Below are 17,605 nucleotides of genomic sequence, written 5' to 3' on the forward strand. Positions count from 1 at the left end.
GGACCGGCGCCGGAGCCCTGGTATCAGGGCTGGAGCCACAGCTGCCACAGTAGTGTGGCCGGGGACAGGGATGTGGCTGCTGGGGCTGCAGCAGCATAGCAGCCCGGTAGGAGTGGGATGACGGTTAGAGCTGGCAGTGGGGAGGAAAGGTAGTCTGGAGAGTTGGTAGGAGGGGGGACCTCCTATGGTCCAGTTAGGTCCCCAGGGTGAGGGAAGAGAGAGGTCCAACCTGTACTCAGATCTGACAAAGACCTTTGGGATATAAGGGATACCTAGGCCCATGCTGGTTTCTTAAACACAGATAAAATTCACCTCAATGTCTCAAATACTTAGATTTCAATTTTAGGATACGTCTGAGGGTGTAATTAATTTGGCATCCTCAGATATTGTTGTCAGGGTGAAATTTCCTCCATATTATTGGAGATGGCTATTGAACATTTTAAATTATTTAGCATTTAGGTTGTTTAAAAGTGGCTTTCAAATTTGCATGGAAAACTCACAGCAGTCTCCAAAACTCAAAAATATTTGGGGTAAACATGGTAGATGTTTAAACTTAGCAGCTAAGCTTGGAACAGAATTTTCAGAAGTCTGAGCAGCCAAACTTCATCTTCAGCACCCCGTAGAGTCAGCCCTCACTGTCCAAAATTACTCTCTATAGTTGCTGCTTTACTGATTCTTGTAAGGTTCATCATTACTAACACAAGACTAAACCTAGGTGTAGAAGCAAAGTAAAGAGCCAGTCAGTAACAATGCTATTATAAGTTCAAGTTGACAGAATAAGAGAACAGAAGTTTATTTTGACAGGAACATAGACATTAGATATATTAAAAATGACCTATTAGCATCTAGTTCATGGGAGATGACAAGAAGAGGAAAATATTGGTTTGTGGGAAAGGAAGCTCATAAACAGTTTAAAATCAAATGAATGTGTTGATTTACAGTAGTTCTCACAGGGTTAGGATGCGATCAGATCAGACATAGGACATTTGGAAAGGGTTGTGCACATTCTCTTAAGAAGTGGTTCTAGAAGTTTGAGAATCCTGAACTGGTCAAAGTTAAGCACATGCTTTGTTGAAATTGAGCTGACATTTCCTTGTGAATTAGCTTCCTATATGGAAAATAGGTATTATTCTTACCAGCCACACACAGATGCTCTGAGGATCAGTTTATCAATATACCATATATAAGCTGCATAAATTCTGTAGTTATTACAGCCTTTTTTAAAAATACTAGATTTTCTATTGTTCCTACAGTATATTCTCCACTAGTTTGACTGAGGCAGTTTTAATTACAGTACTGCCATGTTTTCTATAGTTAATGTATATATAGGTAATGTCAGAATAACAATTTAAGTAAAATAATGTGCTCTATTGTAATGGAAACATGTTTTTAGTTTCCTGGCAACAAATTACAAAGAATTATTCATTTTCAATATCTTTCTGATGCTATGGATTTTTAGAGGAACTGATCGTCACAATGGCATTGTAAGTGTAGCTTTCCAGTGTAAAATTGAGGCATTTTGTGCAGTGTTACATAAAAATGGCCATAATGGATTAGACCAAAGATCCATCTAGCCCAGTATCCTGTCTTCCAACAATGGCCAATGCCTGCTGCCCCAGAAGGAATGAACAGAACAGGTAATCATCCAAGGTGCATCTATGCTTCAGCCTTAGCTTGAAATAAGCTACACAATTTTAGCATTTGGAGCACAATTTGGAGCAATGCTTTATGTATTTGTTCCAAAAAACAAATTAAAATCAGGTCCTGATTCTAGGCCCAAAGTAAAAGTATCTTGAGTCTATTTAAACTAACCACTGTTTCCACAGATCTGTAATACTTGATTTTTTTTTGTCGAATCAGTCCTTTTAGTTAACAATATTCATCACGAAAAAAGATTGTAGTCTCTCTTAAGCTATGTCTAGACTGCAGGCTTCTTTCAGAAGAAGTATTTCTGGAAGAGATCTTCCAGGAAAACTTCTTTCAAAAGTGAGTGTCTATACGGCAAAAGTGCATCGAAAAAGCTCTCTTGCATTTAAGTTGTCATTATTACTATGGATGGAGTAGCCACCCGGGCACCTGTGCTTTTTTCTGGAGGCTTCTTCCTTTGAAAAAAATCCCTCTTCCCCGACCACACATGCCTTTTTCTGAAAGATCTCTTTCAGAAAAAGGCTTCCTCCTCATAGAAAGAGGTTTACTGCTGTTGGAAAAACCCCTGCATTCTTTCGACTTTCTGTCGAAAGAATGCAATTGCAGTGTGGACATTAAGTATAGTTTTTCTGGAAAAAATGTCAGTTAGACATCCTAAGCACAATCAGTAAAGTGTGTAAGCATTGGTTCTGATTCTTGGCCTCACAAGAGTTCCATCACAGGAATTCAGATAGAAGGACCACTTTTAAGCCATCTTTGTACTTCTCTGTTACCCAATGCAGCTGGAGGTCCATTTGATCCTAGCAAAATTTAGAATAGCATTAGGGTTCCTCTAAATTATGGTAGTCTTCAATATTTCCTTAGTGGCCATTAAGCTGGTTAGGATTGTGAGACTAATATGTGTTCTGGCCACATTCTTTCCTGCCCTCCAAAACATACACTGAAGGAGCTGGTAGAAGAAGGTTGATAGAAGGAGGCTGATCATGCCAGTTCTATGCTAGCCATATACTGGAGGGTTCTTCCACTGCACATATAGGTCATCTTTAATTACTTCCCATCAATAGAGTGGCACAAACAGTCCTTAACACCTAGTCACTGTGTGTACAGCAAATGTGCACAAGTTACTCTGTGCAAAAGTCGTGAATGCCCTGTCAGGGCCAGATTGAAAACTCTTCAAATCTAAGCCCCTTTATAAACATAAAATATAAAAACACTAAGGCTACGTCTACACTGGCAACTTCTTGTGCAAGAACCCTTTTGTGGAAGAGTTCTTGTTTAAAAACTCTTCCACAAGAGAGCATCTACATTGCCATGTGCTTTTGTGCAAGAGATATGCTTTTGCACAAGAGCATCCATGGCAGTGTAGACGCTCTCTTGCACAAGAAAGCTCTAATGGCCATTTTAACCGTAGTGGCTTCTTGAGCAAGAAATTCATGTTGCCTGTCTACACTGGCCTCTTCTGGAAGAGCTCTTACACAAGAGGGCTTATTCCTCTTGGGGAAAGGAATAACTCATCCAGAAGAAGCCCTGTTTTCCAATGCTATATTGTAAATTTACTTCTGGAAGAACGCTCGTGCAGTGTAGGCAGCTGGCAAGTTTTTGTGGAAGAACGGCTGTTCTTGCGCAAGAAGCTGCCATTGTAGACATAACCTAAATGTAAGAAAGAGGCTGCAGATTAGCAATTAAAATCTTCAGAAAAACCCTGCAACTTAGAATGTAGATATCCTTGTAATCAAAGTTAATTATTTACTGTGGCAAACAAATTGAGATTGATCCAGTTTCTCATGGCATTCAGAGTAAAAGGGAACATAACCAGGATATTTATCTGACTGCTTAAGCTGTTACCACATGTGCACATAAATGACTATTTTGCCTTGGTAGCTTCCACTTCTCATGTTAGAAAGAAGTTATGTCTGGATTTTTGTTCCTGTTTTGTACCACTGTTGGTTTGCAAGTACAACCAGATGTCTATTTATAGAGTGCATGGCAGAGCAGATGTTAGTCATGATCCTTTCACTGAAATTGGCATGCACATAAGTCAAGGTTAGATTCTGGTGCTTATTCAGGAGAATATAAATTTGTTAGCCTGACCAGGATTGATCACATCAGAATATTAAATAACTTTGCTTGTGAACCCTTAGTTATGGTGTACCTTTAGTTTTATGCTAAGTATTAACACTATTCATCGGATAGATGCCATTTTAAATTTTAACTGACATGCAGAAAAACCATGAATATTCATTGAGAATTTGAACAACATAAAAACTGTCATTCTTCTGGTTTAGGCTATGTCTAGATTATGGGTTTTTTCTGGGTTGAAAAACTCTGCCACATTCAGGGAACGAGTCTGTTCTGCTTTTTTTTTTTTTTTTTTTTTGCGAAGAAGAGCAAAAACACTCTTTCCATGAGGAAGAAGGGCTCTTCCGAAAGAGGAGGCTTTTCTGAGATTTGGCCCAGTATAGATGGGCCAAATTTTGGAAAAGCCTCTTCTCAAAAAACTATCGGAAAAAGGTACACAACTGGCAGAGCACAATTTATGTACCTTTTTCCGATAGATCGGTGCAGTCTAGACATAGCCTTTCTGAAGACCGTTTACTCCCAGATTCTGTCTCCTTATTTATGCTGCATAGCACCTTCCTCTGATGTCAGTGGGACTATTCACAAGGAGATTGCTCCTGCAACAAGCTGCTACTCAAAATTATAACAAAGCTGGGCCAAGTTTCACTGGTTTCAGGTTGTAAATGAACTTGACACAGCTTTAGTCAGTTGATGGGTTATAGTGGAGAACACTGGATAAATATAGCCTCCTTATAGTTTTTATTGTCAGTTTGTGATGTACAGCATGTTCCCATTGCTGGTTTTATCCCTTTCACAGTTACCAAGAGGCTATAGTAACATCTTGAAAATAGTTTTTAAAAGCAAACCCTTTCAAATGAATGAAATGCAAGGGGTTGCCCTGGAAGTCTGTTTGCACAGATAATCTCACTTCCCAGATCTATTTGGACTGCCTTGCATTACTGAAGAGAATAAATAAATCTATCTATCTTACTGTGGTTAAATTGTCACTTTGCTGCTTTCTTCCCACTCCCACCTGCAGAGTTGTTCTGGTATTTCCTTCACAAGCTGCTGAGAAGGACAGTTTTCCAACTATCTTTCAATGAGTGCATTTTATATTGGACTGTTTTTTTTTCCAGTGAGGAAAGTAGACTACATGCAGAATGACTCCATTTATTATTTCACTGGAAATAGCAAGTGTCTAGCAAGTATAATCTCCTGATCACTTTCAAACCTGGGGACTAAGGTGTGGATCAGAGATGAAAATTTCATGTAGATTAGTTACAGTAAATTATGCATGAGTCTACATGTTGGGGGCAGACTTGCCCTCCCAAACAATTAAATATTTCTAGCATTATGCATTTCTAACTTAATCTAATTGTCAGCATCTGAACATGTCGACAGCTCATAACATGTAGCAGTTTTACTTGTACTGTGCATCTAAATGAGAGGAATATAACATTTGAAATTGGCTCAGTTTTGCTGTAGCAATCTATCCCAATCCACTGGTTCTTTGATGTCAAGATGACAGACCCTGGTATTTTTCTCTCTCTAACTTCCATGATTAGGGATAGGGGACTGGACTCAATGACCTCTCGAGGTCCCTTCCAGTCCTAGTATTCTATGATTCTATGAGTTGCTGAAGTGTTTCACGACACCTGGAAAAATGGTTGAAAAAAAAAGAAAGAAGATTCTCCAGTCTGTCTCTCTGCAAATTTAGGATTGTCCCTTGTTTTGTTTTAAAAGGGAGAGGCTCCTTAACACATTAACAAACCCTTAATCATACAGTGACCCCTTAGGGTAGTTGTAGATTGAGGGTTTTGGTAAGAATTCCAGCAGGCAAATGGTTCATGATATGCTGACTTTAGAAACTTTTATGGGTGTCAAAAAGTGGGTGATTTTTTGCACCACTTTTATACTAGCAAAGCCCTCTGTGTAGACACAGTTCCATCAGCTTTTGTCAATAGAGATTTTCTACTAACATAAGCTCCTCTTTTTTATATAAGTTGTGTCTACACAAGGAGGGCTTCGGACACTAGAAGATAGTACCCTACATTATTTTTCTATACTGTACTGCTCCAGCTGTAAATTATGGTATGTTGAGCTGGCCAGGCAGGTGGGGGGCCATAAACTCTCTCTACTACACCCTGTTAGTGCTTTTGCATTTCCGGGAGAACTTGAAGGGGTTCTGCTTCAGGCACCATTTGTCTTCAGGGTACTGCTGTTTTCCATATTATTGCCCTAATGCAGCAGGGTATGTTTGGACCTTCCAATTTTTAAGCACAAGAAGTCCCAGTGGCTTCAGTTACAGGTATTACTAAATAGCATTTTGAACTAGTATCTCTGAGCTGCACCACAGAGTATGTCTACATTAGATTTACCTCTATATAATTGTTCAGCCTAGGATAAAGCATATATGCCAGGCTGGAGCCAAGCTTCATATGCTAGCCTTGACAAAGTATAGGTTAACTTGAGTTAATTGATCAGTTATCACCAGGATAAAAATATCTCTACTGTAGACATGCCCAAAGTGGCACAATCATGCCCCATATATATGGATAATCCTTTAAGCCACTAAATGCAGCTCTTTCTAGGAAATGTAAAACCTACATGTTAGTTTGAAATGGCTATGATTAGTTAGCTAAAATGAAATCCAATAGCATCACAAGGTTTATTCTTAATACCCAGCGATAAAAATTATTTCTGACAGACATCCTCATACAGCCTCCACAGCTCAGATATCACTACAAAATATCCCCTTTTAAAAGAATAATATATAATCTGGTCTTGTGTGTGCACATGCATCTGTCAAAAGATATTTGTTACTCCGTTACCAATTTTTAACACAGGTTAAAAGAGTCTTCAGTTCAGTCTTCAAAGCCCCAGATATATTTACATGTTAAAACTCTTTCACCAGAAAATGTTTAATATAGAAAGTTGAAAAAAGGGACCTAGAGCCATAATACTCGAGAATTTTATCTCTTAAATAATCATAAATTGAAAGATGGCTAAGATGATGATGAGCGATCACTTGCTGCCAAGTATGATCATCTTCCAATGGAGTTGTGGTCCCTCAGGTGGCTGATAAGTTGATCCTTGAACCACAAGCTCTATTACACTAACAGATGTTTCCAGCTACAGCAGAAGGCTGCTGACCATGACTAGAATCCAGTCTCTCCTTCCTCCTGTGCCTCTTCTCCTCTTCAGCACGTTGGCGGCAAATTCAAAATGCAGACAGCCATTGCGTAGGACTTATCTCCATTTTGAGTGATCCTGGGCGAGTGCCTCCTAAGTGTCAATGTCAATATTGCACTTCTTTAAGTTATCCTTTAGCCAATCCTTATAATGCTCTCATTGTCCTCCTGCATTACGGTATCCTTTCAGCTGAGAAAACAAGACCTGTTTTGGGAAGCAATGGGCTGGCAGCTGAACAATGTGACCAGCCAGTGAAATTACTGAAGGATGACCATTGTCTCAATACTGGTAATCGTTGCCTCTTCCAGAACACTGATGTTAGTGCGCCTGTCTTCCCAGTTGATCTTCAAGATCTTGTGGAGGCAGAATTGGTGCTGCCTCTCAAGAACTTTTAATTGATGTCTGTAGGTTGTCCAGGTTTCAGACCCATACAATAGTGTTGGGAGAATGACAGCTTGATAGATAAGTTTAGTGTCTGTTCAAATGTCATGACCTTCAAAAACCCTGTGCCGTAAATGGGCAAAGGCTGCACTGGCACAGCTCAGACAATATTGTATTTCTACATCAATATCTGCCTTAGATGAAAGATAACTTCCAAGGTAGAGAAAATGATTGACATTCTCTAGTGCCTCTCCATTGATTTTAATAGATGGGGCATATGGTACCTCATTTGGAGAGGGCTGATGGAGCACTTTGGTTTTCTTGATGTTGAGGGTGAGGCTAAGACATGCATAAGCATTAGCAAACACATTGAAGATAGCCTGAAGATCTTTCTTTGAGTGGGCAAAAACTTCATTGTCATCAGCATGCTGACATTCCATGAAAGATGTGCTGGAAATCTTACTCTTAGCTTTCAGCCTGCTATGTCTAAACAGCTTTCCATCCATTCTGAAGATGATTTCAATGCCAGCTGGGAGCTTCCCAGAAATTAGGTCCAAAATGACTGCAATAAAGACTGCAAACATGGTAGGGATGTAAGCAACTAGTCGATTAGTCAACTATCTGATAAGTAAATGTTTATCAGATAGTGGACTAGTGACTCAACTAGTCACTTTTGTCCCCTTCCCTCTTGATGCCTCTATGAGAAGGGGCAGAGGCACAGCAGGGAACTGGCGGTGCTTCTGCCTTTGAAATGTAGCAAGAGCAGAAGTGCTGTGGGGAGCCTGGGGTGAGCTGGGGACTCAAATAGTCCCCCGCTGGCCCTCTGCTCCCTGCTTTTGAAATGTTCAACACATGCATTGAAATCTCCCAGAAGAATGATCTTATCTTCTTTATTGTTGATTGCAATATCAATGCAGCAGAAGACACATAAAAGGACAGTCACTAACTAAACTACGATATATCAAATCTCAAAAATACAAGACCGCAAAGTCATTCATGCTACTAAATTATTAATGATCCATCTGCTAGATATTTCCACTGAGAACCTGTTTTCCGAGTTACAGTGACGCTTCCCTGGAAGAAAAGTTCAAAAGGCAAACAGTGGGTTTTTTTCTCTTTGTCTAGTATAATAAGATTCCAAATCTGATTGATGTCCTTAGCGGCTATCATAATATGAACAGTTATTAATATTATTACTACTACTAATAATGACCATGATAGGAGGAAAACAACAACTGACCTGTCTCCTAGTTCAAAATAGGCACCTAGGCTGCGTCTAGACTGGCATGATTTTGCAGAAACACTTTTAATGGAAAAGTTTTTCCATTAAAAGTATTTCCGCAAAAGAGCATCTAGATTGGCATGGATGCTTTTGCACAAAAACATCCATGCCCAGTATAGACACGCTTTTGCACAGGAAAGCTCTGATGGCCATTTTAGCCATTAGGCTTTCTCGCGCAAAAAATTAAGGTGCCTGTCTACACTGGCCCTCTTGCACAAGTATTCATGCACAAGAGGGCTTATCCCTGAGCGGGAGCGTCAAAGTATTTGCACAAGAAGCGCTGAATTCTTACATTAGAACGTCAGTGCTCTTGCACAAATTCAAGCGGCCAATGTAGACAGCTGGCAAGTTTTTGCACAAAAGCAGCCGCTTTTCCACAAAATCTTGCCAGTCTAGATGCACCCCTAGTGTAAGTACCTATTCTCTTTCCAAAAAAGTTTATCCTTCCACTATTATCCCTACAAATTCATACAGAGAGGAGTGTAGAAACTAACTCCCACAGGGTATGTCTACACTACCACCCTAGTTCGAGCTAGGGTGGTTAATGTAGTCAAACGAACTTGCAAATGAAGCCCGGGATTTGAATTTTCCGGGCTTCATTTGCATGTTGCCGGGCGCCGCCATTTTTAAATGTCCGCTAGTGCGGACTCTGCGCCTGTGGCTACACGCGGCACGAACTAGATCGTTCGGACTAGGCTTCCTATTCCAAGCTATCTGTATGCCTCGTGGAACGTACAGATAGTTCAGAATAGGAAGCCTAGTCTGAACGATCTAGTTCGTGCCGCGTGTAGCCGCGGGCACGGAGTCCGCAGTAGCGGACATTTAAAAATGGCGGCGCCTGGCAACATGCAAATGAAGCTCGGGAAATTCAAATCTTGGGCTTCATTTGCAAGTTCGTATGACTACATTAACCACCCTAGTTCAAACTAGGGTGGTAATGTAGACATACCCACTCCTACTTGCAGACCCGTGTATTCCTGTGTTCATGTCTAGCATACACTAACACTTACACATTATTTATTATTACAGTTGTTGTTTAGTGCTTAGAGACCCCAAATAAGATAAAGACTCCAGGATGGTAGGTACTAGTCATGCACATAAAAAGTGTCAAGAAAAGTATAATGCATTGGCTCTTCTGCAATTACAAGTCAATGACATTCACTTTTTAATAAATAATATATTTCTTTTAGCGTTCCCATCTCTAAAAACTTGTGATGAAATGAATACACACATTTATGTCATCAATTTTTTTTTTGTGCACAAACTAGCAAAAGGAATATAAGTCAAAGAGTTAGGCTACAAATGTTACACAGATAAACACATCTCTTGGCAAAAAGACACATGGTCTCTTACACACACACACAAAATGCATGCATGCACACACCTGCATATAGACTTTTTCACATACTTTTCCAGGGTCTGCCTAAATCACCCAGCCAGGAGGAGATTGGGCTAGAGAGGGAAAATGAGGGGAGAAAGGGAAGATGATGAGGAGAGAAAGAGGCCAAGGATGCAAGCAGGCTGGGAGTGTGAGGAATCAGTGAAGGAGAGAGGAGTCAGTATGGGGAGATGTGGAGTGGATGGGGATGCAAGGGGCCCTGTCTCCATGCCCCTTCTATACCCTTCCTCCTCCCATTCCAGGTGCAGTCAGACCCTCTTCCAGACACCTGCTCATTTCCTCAAGCCAGAATCAGCCTGCGGTGCCCCCTGCCCAGCAGGGTGTTGCTGTTCCCACCCCTGTATGCTGTTGAGCCCAGACACTCCACTTAACCGTGTGTGCTCTGCATGACATCCAGGATCGCAGTCTTGGTGGCGGGGGAGCTGGGCCACCGTATTGTGCAGGAGTTTGGAGCTTCCTCTACTCTTAAGCTGTCTCAGTCCTGCAGCTGGGACTGGGAAACAGGGAAAAAGGTGCTGTAGCTGCAGTGCCACAGGCAGGGAACAACCAGGAGCCACATGGCACAGGGAGCCCATCAGCCCCACCATTCAGTGCAGCAGCGACACAGCACCATGAACTCAACAATCAATGGCATAGCCAACATTGCTGACCAGAGCTGCCGGGATCCCTGTTTGATTGGGTGTTCCAGCCCAAAGCTGGATATCTGGTCACCTTTTAGGATTACTTAACAGACAGAATCTCACCCAGAAAGTGGATTGACACAATATTGAACCTGATAATACAGTAGGGGGTTTCTTTATGCTGAAAAATATGAGACATAGGCTTTGCTCTAAACAGAAAAGGTTAGTTTTCATGCAGACACGTAAAAAAACATAGAACTGGCCCTGGCTTGCCCAGGACCTCTCAATCAGCACAGGCAGCCTCAAGAATCAGAAGAACTCAAGAATCAAGGGCAATGTCTCAGATCATACTTGGCACACCTCTATTATCACACCTGAGCTGTACCAATAATGAATATGTCCCTATTATAATAAACTTTGGGATTTTTTCCTAGTTACCAAAGATTAAATGTGAAAAAATGGTTAATGAAGCTACATTTTCAATGAGTAAAAAAAATAGCCCAACATTTGTTCTGATCCTGGCTGCACTGAAATTAATGGAAAAACTCCCATTGACTTCCCTGGGAACAGAAATCAGATGCATTTTCTTTGAATGCCTAAAATGGTCATATTTGCATGCTGGATTTCCAGCTTTAACCTAGAATTCACTGGCTCTTTTTATCTTATGTCAGATCTTAATATTATTGACACTGTAAGTAGATAGAAAGATAGAATTGAGGCTAGTCTACTAACAACATTTACATCCAGTGTTTGGCTTTCCACAAATGTTGGGAGATCTAGCCCATGTAGGAGGAACACAATACCAAAGCAAAGCCTATGTAGATTTCAGCCGCAAATTTTTCTTAAAACTGGGGTCTGAGTAAGGCTGCATCTACGCTGCACATTTATTTCAGAATAAGCTATTCTGGATAATTATTTCAAAATAGAATGTCTACACTGCAGGAAAGCCTCAAAATTAGTCCAAGGCAGGCTTCCCTAATGTAGACATGCTATCTCGATTTAGAGTCCTAGGAGGCACTGGGAAGTAAAGGCCCTGGTGAAGGGCTATTTCAAAATAGCAAAAGTGGAGTGTCTATACACGCCTTATTTCAAAATAGCTATTTTGAAATAGGCATTATTTTTCATAGAATGAGGTTACCGAAGTCGGAATAAACCATCCATTACTTTGAAATTATTTCAAGATAGCGAAATTGCTGACTAGACCCTCACATAGTTATTTCTAAATAATGGCCATTATTCCAAAATAATTTTGCTGTGTAGATACACCCTTAGTAGATATGCATAATAAAGACAAGTAGCAGCCACAATTAAAAAATTAAGAATTCTCTTTATTGGATATATAATTTAATAATTTTCAAAAAATGGTTTCAAAATTACTCTTTTGAGTTTTGTGAAATCCAAAGATTAAAAAAAAAACTGTGTAAGGAGCTTAAAATCTCTTTTTCATCTAATATGTGCAGGGGTGAAGACCTTTTGATTCCAGGATAAAATGAATGAAAAGAGATTCTATGGGAGCCCTTTTCCCCATGTATGCTCCTTCCCTTACCACTGAGGTCCTCTTTCCAAGAGGGTGCAAATGAGTGGGATGGTAGTGGCAGTGTTGCTATTGCCAACAGCAAGATGATGGATCAAATCAAACAGTCATAGGGTATGTCTACACTACAAAGTTAATTCAAACTAACAGACATTAGTTCGAATTAACTTTGATAGGCGCTACAGATGCAAACCGCTAGTTCGAACTTAATTCGAACTAGCGGTGCGCTTAATTTGAACTAGGTAAACCTCATTCTAGGAGGACTAACGCCTAGTTCGAATTAACTAGTTCGAATTAAGGGCTGTGTAGCCACTTAATTCGAACTAGTGGGAGGCTAGCCCTTCCCAGCCTTCCCTGGTGACCACCAGGGAAACTTTTCTGCCCCCCTCCCGGCCCCAGAACCCTTAAAGGCCCCAGAGCCCTTAAAGGTGCAAGGCTGCCAGCACCCAGCCAGCAGACCCTGCATCTGGCACAGCTCAAGCCGGCCACCTGCTGCCACCCAGCCCTCCGCCTCTTCCCGGGACCAGGCTGGCGGCTCCTGGGAGCCTGCCCAGGTCTGCAAGAGGCAGGCGCCCACCTGGTCTAGTGCAGACATCGTGGACCTCATCCACGACCTCCGCACTAGGCACAGGAAAGTGGCCGTCTAGGGCAGGATAGCTGCCAGCCTGGCCACCCAGGAGCAGGTTGGCATGAAAATCAAGGTGGTCCACTGAAACCCCCGACCCTGAGCCCTGAGCTTAGAATTGTCGTACTGGGTCAGACCAAAGGTCCATCTAGCCCAGTAGCCTGTCTGCCGACAGCGGCCAACACTAGGTACCCCAGAGGGGATGGACTGAAGACAACGACCAAGCTATTTGTCTCATGCCATCCATCTCCAGCCTTCCACAAACAGAGGCCAGGGACACCATTTCTACTCCCTGCCTAATAGCACTCCATGGACCCAACCTCATGACTTTATGTAACTTCTCTTTAAACTCTGTTCTAGTTCTAGCCTTCACAGCCTCCTGCAGCAAGGAGTTCCACAGGTTGACTATTTGGTTTGTGAAGAAGAACTTTCTGTTGTTAGTTTGAAGCCTGCTACCCATTCATTTCATTTGGTGTCCTCTAGTCCTTTTGTTATGGGAACTAATGAAGAACTTTTCTTTATGCACCCTCTCCACACCACTCATGCTTTTATAGACCTCTATCATGTCCCCCCTCAGTCTCCTCTTTTCTAAGCTGAAATGTCCCTTAGACTCTCTTCATATGGGACCTGTTCCAAACCCCTGATCATTTTAGTTGCCCTCCCCTCTCCCACCCTGTCTCTTCCCCTCTCCCACCTCCTTTTCCCAGTCTCCCCAAGTTTTGTTCAATAAAGAGAGTTTCTATTTTTGAACACAATTGTCCTTTATTTTGTACATCAGGAAGGGGGGCTAGGGAGGGGTAAGTGGAAGGAGGTGAGGGAGGAATGGGGTACGAGCCCCCGATGGGGAGGACTGGGCTGGCTCTGCCGGCTCTTCGGGATGGAAACTCTCCTGAAGCCCCTTGATTGACCCCCCCCCCCCTCTGGATGGCAGCCTGCGGCAAGTGCAGCCGGGCTGATGGCTGAGTGCTGTGATGTGCCGAGTGTGGGCACTCAGGGCACTCCAAGCCAGGATTGCTTTGCAAGCGCGGAACCCCTGAGAACTGTCTATCCGGGGTGGGGGTCGGGTCCCTTTAAGCACAGCCCTCGGCTACACTACCGCAGAGTTCTGTCGACAGAAGGTGTTATGCCTCGTAAAATGAGGTTTACCAGCGTCGACAAAACTGCTGAGTTCTGTCGACGTTATGTCGACAGAACTCAGCGGTAGTGTAGACGCTGGTATAGTTTTGTTGACAAAAGTCCACTTTTGTCGACAAAACTAGGTAGTCTAGACACCCTCAGAGTGAGGACAATGTTTTCTTCCACAACTGAAATGAAAAGTTCTGGGTAGTTTATTTTGCTGAACCTTGGTTTACAAAAGATTCCCTGCAAAGCAGTATAGCAGGCTTACCATTTATACTGGGAACACAACAGCTAATTCTCCCTATGGTTGCAATAGACTCAGAGCACTTTGGTTTAGAACAAATGAAGAAGTCAACACAGATCCAGAAACTGTGATTTCACTTGATTTCACTTAGTCTGAGCAGAGAAAATGAACTAGCTTTTCACATGACTTTTCATCAATGAAATGCCACCTTCAGTCGGGAGACTTTATCCCTTCTAGGTGTTTGCCTCTCTAGATTGGATTGCTGTAAGCCATACTTTCTGCAACAAGGTTGTAATTGCTTATAAATTGTTGGGGTTTCCTTAGCTAACATAGAAGTGCCTCTGATATGTGGTTAGCACTGTTGCATTAATTCATTTGTTGGCAAAATTTGGTATGGCATCTATGACAAAGCAGTGTCAAAGCAATGCCTGCTTGACCTGCAATGCTCTTGTTATACCAGCCCTAAAGATCTCATGAACAAAGTCTGACTGTAGCAATGTGGACTATCACTGGGCTCACCACATTGATATCTCCTTTCGGTTGACTTGGGGGAATGAACTCTGCCAGCCAGTGCACTCTCTGCTAGTGGCACCTCACCCTCTTCTTTGTCACCATCTGCAGATTCCCCTCAGTCCAAGCACTGCATTGTCCTCTTCATGACTCGGCCATGTCACCATTCTTGTCCCCCTACCCTTTTGTGGTGGTCTAGGGAAGTAGCCCAGTTCTATAGTCTAGCCAGTTCCCCTGTGGCAAGTGGGAGGGGGAGGACCTAGACCTACACACTATTCTGGTTCCAAGTCCAGGGACTCTGTGGAGCAACTTCTTGCTGAAACTCTCAAACTTCCCTCGCTACTGCTTAAATTTCCTGGGCCACCTCACTGTAGCCCCAGCATCTTCTTTGCCCTTTTTTCGCAGAGCCTTGAGCCTGCGATTCTCAGCAGTTAGCCAGGAGCTCTCTCTAGTTCCCCTGGTCCCTGCTAGAATCTGCTCTGTCTAAAATGCTACCTTCCTGCAGCCTTCGTGGAACCTAGTCCTCATTCTTGGGCTGGTGCCCTGTAGTAACTTATGGCCTTCAGCCTAATCTCCTTTTATGTGAACCTTCTGGGTCCTGATTGGCTTCTCCATTCAGCCATTCTCTGATTGGCTGCTGCCCAGACTCCCTAGACTACTTTAAACCCCTTGCTTTCCGGTGAGGGGCAAGCATGGCATCACATGGACACACATCTGTTTTGTGCTAAGATAATTGCAACAAATTCATTACCTCTTGTGCCAAGTCTCCAGACAGCAAAGTACAGTACAGTAACCTGGTGCCCTACCCAGACCCTAAAATGTAAACCTGCCATGTGTACATGATAACTCAAAAAGAAAAAGGTATAAACCTTCTCCATACTACAATGGATATGCTTACACTGCATCTATAAATCTGTTGTGGTCCCATGACAACTGTCTCAGGCTTGTGGAGCTCAAGCTAAGGGGCTGATTAATTGCAGTGTAGATGTTCAGGTTCAGGTTGGAGTCTGGGGTCAGAGACCCTGTGAGGTGGGAAGGTCCCAGAGCTCAGACTTCAGTTTGAGCCTGAATGTCTATGCCACAGTTAGAGTCCCACAGCCTGACTCCTGTGAGCCTAAATCAACTGAAGTGTGTTTAATTGTGATGCAGACATAACCAATAGGAACATAGTGAAAATAGGATTTCAAATGTTGCTGTTTCAAATGAGGACAAAGCTGACAATATTTTCCCCTTCCCGCAACACACACACTTTATGGACATTTTATTTAGAAAGGCAGGCATGTTCTTTGCTGTACTAATTAATAAAGTATTTAAAATAGCAAGGAGTAATTTTTGTATTTCTAATTGTTACTCATATGCTACTTGAGAGGTCATATGCTCCTAACACCAGCTTAAACAATTCAAGGACAAGCCATCCAAATCCATTATACATTGCAGTGTATCATGTGGCATGCATCAACCACTTCTCACCCTTTGCTTTGTTGCCCGTAGCAACAGAAAAAGCATGTGATGGTTCTTATGTGGTATTGCTGCCTTGAAACAGTGAGTGAAAGGATTTAAGCAAAATGAAGTGGACAGAAATATTGATTCGGCTAGATCAGCTGGAGTTTCCCAGTGCATTGCAGTGATAATGCAGGTTCAAAATTCTGTGTGGGAAAAGGGGCAGCTTTCAAAAGAAACATTGTGGTGTTATTTTCAAGATTATATTGCTCTGAAATATTTGCTTTTGTTTACTTTATAGGTAACTAGACCATTTTATTCTTTTATCTGTTCTATAACATTGTGTAGGAGAAAGAGAAAGAACTGTTAGGCATAAGATGAAGCTTATCCAAGTGAAAGGCTGCGGACTGATGGCTATCTTCTAGCATTGCAAATTGATACCATATTATCCAGGACAGTTCAGTATATTCAGATAATACAAAAATAAAGTGGAATACATGTACATATAATAAAATTAAATATGAGACTGTGCATTATCCAGTCCACTCCATTTTTGAGAATAGGGAAAGACTTTTAGGGTATGTCTATACAGCAAAGTTATTTCGGGATACAAGAAGTATCCCAAAATAGCTACCCCAAGTCTTTTGAATATGTTTGCTATTTCAGAATATAATGGATGCCATCCCTGTAAACCTCATTGTACAAGGAGTAAGAGATGGCTCAAAATAGTGCTGTATTTCGAAATTTGGTGCTGTCTGACAAAATAAGCAATTTCGAAATAGACTTGAAAAAAGCTGTGCAATTTGCACAGCGCAAATTGCATATCTTATTTCCAGTTTAGGGTGCTGTGTAGATGCACCCTGAGAGATGAAACACAGCCTAAGAGATAATTCTCATGGGAGAAGGTGGAGGGCTTTACATAAATATATTTATACCTGAAGTGCTATGAATGAGATATAGACCATACTGTCCAAAATATATGGTCTGTATGGACAATGTGACATGCTGCTTGCATTTCCAAAAGTCTCAAAACTATAAAAGCATCAATGTGATCTTTGGAATTAGGTTAATGAATCTAATGTCTATATTTCTGGAGATGGTTGGAAATTTTCAGCGATAACGTTTTTCTGTTTTTAATAAGCCAGTTTGTAAAAATGAAACATTTTGTAGATGTGTCAATTCTGAAAAAATTAGATACACCCTTAATCTCTCTATAAGTGGTCTCAGTACCACTAAATGGGACAGTTAGCCACACTCAGGAACTGGGTGGATTATAACAGCTATAGGGGTGCAGAGATGACAGCATTTAAAAATCAAATCAGTAGTCCAGACAACACCAATCCCCCCACCCCCAAATTGTCAGCGTTCAAAACAATCTGAAAGCATAAATAAATAAATAAATAAATAAATAAATGCAAAAATTTACCTTTGCCTGAAATAAGAGCTCCAGGAATGTTTAGACTATGCCTATTCATCTTTCTTGGTGTCAAGGAGAGGGGGAGCAAAAGGCTAAAATGGATCAATTTAAAATCTGCACCTCTTCCCCAACTTTTA

The 17,605-nt window shown here is 41.7% G+C and overlaps 1 long non-coding RNA gene across 1 annotated transcript in view; it reads right to left on the reverse strand.

Moving 5' to 3' along the window:
• LOC142826571 (uncharacterized) overlaps window positions 1–17,605 on the reverse strand; it is a 57,447-nt gene extending 39,842 nt beyond the window's left edge. Inside the window, exon 1 of the long non-coding RNA XR_012900785.1 lies at window positions 17,478–17,605. This is a non-coding gene — a long non-coding RNA (uncharacterized LOC142826571). The remainder of the gene's footprint in view (window positions 1–17,477) is intronic.

Source organism: Pelodiscus sinensis, chromosome 1 (assembly GCF_049634645.1).
Source record: "Pelodiscus sinensis isolate JC-2024 chromosome 1, ASM4963464v1, whole genome shotgun sequence".
Taxonomy (NCBI): Eukaryota; Metazoa; Chordata; order Testudines; family Trionychidae; genus Pelodiscus; species Pelodiscus sinensis.